The sequence below is a fragment of the Lathamus discolor genome, chromosome Z (genome assembly GCF_037157495.1).
Source record: "Lathamus discolor isolate bLatDis1 chromosome Z, bLatDis1.hap1, whole genome shotgun sequence".
Lineage (NCBI taxonomy): Eukaryota > Metazoa > Chordata > Aves > Psittaciformes > Psittacidae > Lathamus > Lathamus discolor.
Window position 1 is genome coordinate 19,226,485 of NC_088909.1, and position 6,000 is coordinate 19,232,484.

The following is a 6,000-nucleotide window of genomic DNA, read 5'->3' on the forward strand; positions in this document are numbered from 1 at the left end:
GCCAAAAGAAAAGGTGGCTCATCTCCTTCTCAGCCTACTCATTCTCTACAGAAACCATTAACCACCTTCCCACTTAGTCCTGCACCAGCATCAACAAAACAGGCACAAAACAAAGTAGCTGTAATTGCAAAGTATCACTGCTGCAATTTCTACATACAACTGGCAACCTTCTCAGGACTGCAGGATCTAGTGAGCCACTGCAGGGATGTATGGTCTGTTATGACCATAAACATCTTCCTATGCTAGTGTTGAAAATACTCTGTAGCTTTAATGACTGTCCTGAGTTCCTTTTCAGTTTTGCAACAATTTCTCCCTAGAGAATTTAAGCTCTGTTTTAAGCATCCTCAAAAAACATTCCCTGATGATTTTTTATGTTCTTGAGTCAATGCTGCCCCAAACCATGCAGTCTAGCATCTGTATTTAATATGGAAGGGGTTTCAAAAACAGATATACTGGAGGAAGATTTGCAATAGGCCTTTTCTGCTCTGAACTCCCTAAATCACATTTCTATTGATGACTGAAATAGTTTCTTTTTTTCTACAATTTATGTATTTGTTTTGCAACACTGGCAAATCTACCAGCTTACTTTCTGTCATAGTAAGACAGTAATCCCACAAAACCCTGCACATCTGGTGGGTTTAAGGAGTTCTGCTCAGCTTCTTGTTTTGTTCTTGTCCATGTAAATCCAGTGACTACATCACTGGCAGAAAAACAGAAATAAATTTTCTATCTTTAAACCAGCTCACACTTTTATGGGCTCAGTTTCAGACTGGCAACCTTAAGCTTATCTTAGGCCATTTGTAAACTCCTGTTTATGCTCATGAGCTGTAACATTTTCAGGTTATTACCTACATATATCAGACAAGCTGGAGAATACTGACCCTTCTCAGTAGCCTTTCACATTTGATCTGTGAAATGCCAAAGTCAGAAATGTGGCCTGAAAAGATCTTTGGTTCTAATAGCACTTGCTGGTAGCCTCTCTTAAAATCTCACTGTTGGAACAAAGAAACAACCCTCTCCATTTCCAGGATATCAGCTAATCACGGTAATTGAGAAGAAGCTTTAAAGTTACTTCAACGCATGCTCCGCAGTTAGGGATGCCTTTCTTTTTCCTATGGGTAAAACTGAAGAAACTGTACACTTTCTGAATGATTTTGTACCTCTTCTTTCCTGTTTGTAATGAGTTAACCATAAGATGGAAGGCCTTTCCCTGAGCAGCATTGCAGCTCTGCCTGTACCTGGCCACGTCCCATGTTAATTGGTCCCACTGACTTGCTTCCCTGTTTGACTTTGAACCTGCCTCAACACTGTGGACTTGTCTGGTGACCCCTGGACCCTTGGCTGAAGCAGATTACTCTCCCCACATCTGCTCTTTTCACCTCTCTTGGGCACAGTGAAACTGCACCTGGTCAGCAAGGCCACTGCCCTTGCCTTTCCTGCTTGTAACATGTTTCTCCTAAGACATTTTCACAAGTGAATCAAGACTTTTACCTACCACCTTTACAGAGGAAGAAACAAAGGCCAAAAGCGTAGTCTTCATTTCAAAGCCATATAAAACCCATCATAAACCTCTATCAAGTCTTTACCTAAGTTGTTCTACAGTTTTATTAAATTGAAGTCAGATTCACTTGTGACTTTTAGGGTTCAGGGTACAGTTGCACAAGGGTTTGTTGCAGCATGGATAGAGCTCATACACTTGCTCCTTTCTACACATTTTCTACCAGTTCAGAGCAGGACAGCCTGTACACACTCAGCAGGGCAGTTCCAACCCAATAGAGTAAAGGGCAGTGGTTTAGTAACCTCTATGCCACAATACATAGAAGGCAGCCAAGGCTATAATGAAATGCCATAGTTTAAATACTTAATAGACACAGCAGTCTGAACTGTGAATCATGCTTAACAGTTTGTGTCTCACTAACACTCTGTATTTGTTAAAAACACATTTTCTTCCTGCTATTCTGTCATGATTTTACAAAGCAGCAGCTACCCATAAATTTAAACAATTGACTGTAACTGTGCTGCTCTTTAAATCAGGAGCAAGTAGGTCCTTTGGGCCCATTTGGGACAAGTTATTTCTACTTACGAACTCAGACATGCACATTTTTAGCAGCAAAGGCTGCTTTTGGAAAAGATAAACCCAACAAATGAGGAGGAATTGGGCTCAGTGGGATCACTGCAAATGCACAGATTTATATCTGCAAGGGGAAACAGACTTGTTCCGGACCAGTTATGTAAAATGCTCACAAGTACTAAGGTACTTCAATGTAAGGAACTGTAGCAAGGACAGAACCATAAAACCAGAACAAACCCTTCAAAACAACAGAACCCACAACCCCAAGATTGTCAGGCAGAAATGGAAGTGTCTCAAAAGCTCCTAGCAAGGTTTCTGCATATCAAGCCTGTCAGTCACATGCTATTACTTGAAATACATCTCTTTCTGGTATTGCCTCTTAAAACAGAGTGAGAGCAAAATGGCATCTTCAGGTACATTGTCCAGTTGCAAGATTTAAACTTGCACACAAACAGCCATGATTTCACACACAACTAGCCAGGAAGCTGGGTGCATGGCCTCCCCCACCCTGACTACAACAGCAAGTCTTCACCCAAAGAAATAAAAGGGCTCAAATTTTCCAGGTATGTGATACTCCATATGAACAAGACAATTCAACAACATTCATCTGTTCCTCTAATTTTAAAATGTTTTTAAAAAAGATCTCAAATTAGTCTTCTCTTAATTGAGACAAATATTAAGAAACCTGTTATTATCTCAGAACTCTTTAATCTAACAGAGAAAGACACAGCATGAATCATTGCCTAGAAAATTACAGGATCTGAAAAAAAAAAAAAAAACCCACACTTTATTAGTGGTAAAAACAATAAACCTGTGTACCACGCTACCAAAATAAGTAAGAGGCAGGTTTTTTCTTTTGGTGGCTTTGTGTGTTTTAGAGTTTCTTATGTCTTCAGATCAAGACCCCATTCCTATTTGGAGAATATCTTTCAGTCATACGTACTATTTGCGGTGTTAATACAAGCATATTTGAGAAAAATAATCTGGCCTGGAGCAAGTGGGAATTAAATTAAGTGAACCAATGGCTTCTTCCAGCCTTGAACTGCTTTAGGATATGAAATTAATTTATATAATTTTAAGAAGTATATACAATAGCTTTTTAACATTATGTATTAAATATATGACTGCATGTGTACATGCCTACACACAAAGAAATAATTCCTGGTTTTATTACAGTATTTTATTTAATATTAGGGATTTAATATGAATGTTAGAGTATTTCAGTTTGAAGTGACCTACAACAATCATCTAGTCCAACTGCCTGAATACTGATCAACCTTACCCTGCTTAGCACATCACACCAGTTTTTCCTTCTCCATAAAATACACCATATTTTGATCAAAAGACAATACAGCAAGATAAAAGTACAAGTATTCAATCTGCACAGGTGTACTTCCTTGGTAGTACCAGTGGAGATAACAGTATAAGTAGCTTATTAGTTTTATTGCTTTAACAATAAGCAACTTCTCCACCCTATGAGTGACCATTCAACAAGTCACAGCAGCTTCTACCCACACCACCAGGCTGGTTAGCCTAACTACTAGCTGGTTAGCTGTATCCACACTGCCCACTGATATAACATCTGGATCACTTTCACCTCCTTTTGCAAATCCCCAAAATCCCAGTATGCTTCTAAAGTTCAGCTTCAGAGAGCTTTACCATGTGCATGCTCAGACTCAACTAGACAAGCAATAAACCATTCTGAAAAAGGGAGATAAGAATGAAAGGCCTTGCATCAGTACAGGTCTGCATTGCCCTTGCTAACCCTGCTGCAAGCTCTGCACAGTGAGCCAGAGGGTGACCAAACAGAAAACCGCTGAGTTTTCAGCTGTTACTACCCAGTGCTTTCCTCTAGGACTTTTCAGAACTACTCCCAAATGACTAACTCACTTTGCTGCTAAGAATTTTCTAGCATTGCCAAAATAAACTCAAAATTGTAAGAGGATAATTGTTTTAATTTAGATTAGTCTGGAGCCTGGCAGTTTGTCCCTGGAGTTATATAGAGGTGGTCTCCCCTTCCTCTTTTAGGAACTGGCAATATTAAATATCCAAGTGGGCTTGTTTTTTGTGTCTTTAACCACTGCTTTAACCTTGGACTGCTTCATAGCTTTAGTATGTCTTCCCTCTACCTATTACAGCAGCACTAATATTGCTGCCAAAAAGGCTGAAGCTAGAAAGCAGCTTCACATTCTGCAGCTAGGAGCCAGGCAATGATGAAGACCCAGCACTTCTGCTGCACAAAGTTTCTAATCATCACTAGCTAAGGAATTAGGAAATTCAACCATAGGTCTCCCATCCAGCATCACATCATACAGTTAGTTAAACCATGGAGACGACATTTCTTCTGTGGTTGCACTTATAATAGAGAGTTCTGGCTGCTGCCTCTCTCCATTGCTCTCCTTTTCCAGACCTTTGATTTGAATTACATGGAATCCCACCGCAGTGTAGCTCACTGCCACAGGATTGCAGCTGACTATCCTATTAGGCAAACCAAGTTGAAGCAACTCACTGAGAGGCAAGTCTTGCATGCAAAAGGAAGATGATCAGTCTGCTTTTTCTCTGTGGTCAATGATCTAACTGAACCCAGCTGAACCCAGTCTTCTAAAAGGAGAGGATGATTTCTCATTATTTGAAGTCTTGAAAGGCTCATTTCATTCTTGCATTTTCATGCTTCTCCTTTCCATTAAGAAACATGTACTTTTCAAGGCCACTGACAATTCTCTTGTTCAACAGCTCAAAAGAATGAAGTAAGAAGACCTACCCTTAAAATCCATTTTCTGTTGTTTCCTGCATGGTCAAGGAGGCTTCTATTTATGCCCTTTTAAAATCCTCATTTGTAGGACTCTCTTCTTTGTGAATAATGCTATTCATCCATTTTTACATTTAGATGCTTTCCTACATAGTACTGTGTAGCACTGTCTCAGTCCTCAATCCTGTCGTTTGTACCACTGATTATGTGTGCACAATTATGGTTTGATTCTATGCTCAAATAGGAAAACTCCAGTTCATCTCACTTTCATGTAGTATTTTTGAATCTAAGAACATCTTTGAGCTAAAAGGGAGTAAGTGTCCAACCCAAAGAGGTAGGGTAGCTGCCTAACTGATCTTCAGCTTTTAGGTTTTGTTTGGCTTTTGCTTTTGCCTCAAGTCCACTGAGGAAATGCACAATACATCAAAGCACTCATGACCTGTACAGATTTTATTTTGGTTTCATTCCACTTTTATCACCTCTTTACTCTTTTGTTCTTTCAGCTTTGTTTCTTACATAAACAACTGGACACTGGGACCAAAAAAAGAAATTGGCAGGGAGGAGTTATCATTTACAGGTATCGGCTAAGTTCAAACCTACCCTAGGAAACAAGATCTTATATTATTTTTGTCTATATACACTCTGTTTTGCATGCAAAAGATAAACAAGCCTTAAATAAAAGGACGAAGTTAAACTCTAAAAATTTACAAAGTTCTCATGTGAAAACTGAAAACAAAGTTGTTAAAGAAGCAACAGCTCGGGATCTTCAGGTTTCCTATTCAGAATCTCAATCTGTATTTCTTCTTCAGACAGGAATCCCCAGTGACCTTTAGGGGTAAAAATGTAGCAAAGAGCCAATTCACTGTTCCCAGTATTTCAGATCAAGGTGTGCACACTTCCAAACAAAGGTAACAACATTAGGCACAAGCAGATTTTGGCAGGGAATGAACAAAAAAAGTCTCAAATTTAAAGAAATATTGACATTTCACACTATAAGCTGCTGACCTGATCTCTCTCCTGTCAGAGACATTATAACTGTGCACTCATACACCAACCCAATTTGAAAGCCACTTGCAGATGCATTCTGATCAGGTTACCTTCAGTACAATAAACATAATTGATTTTTCCACTGTGTTAGCAATTCTTCACATTAAATTACTGAAAGCCACACTTGCCAATA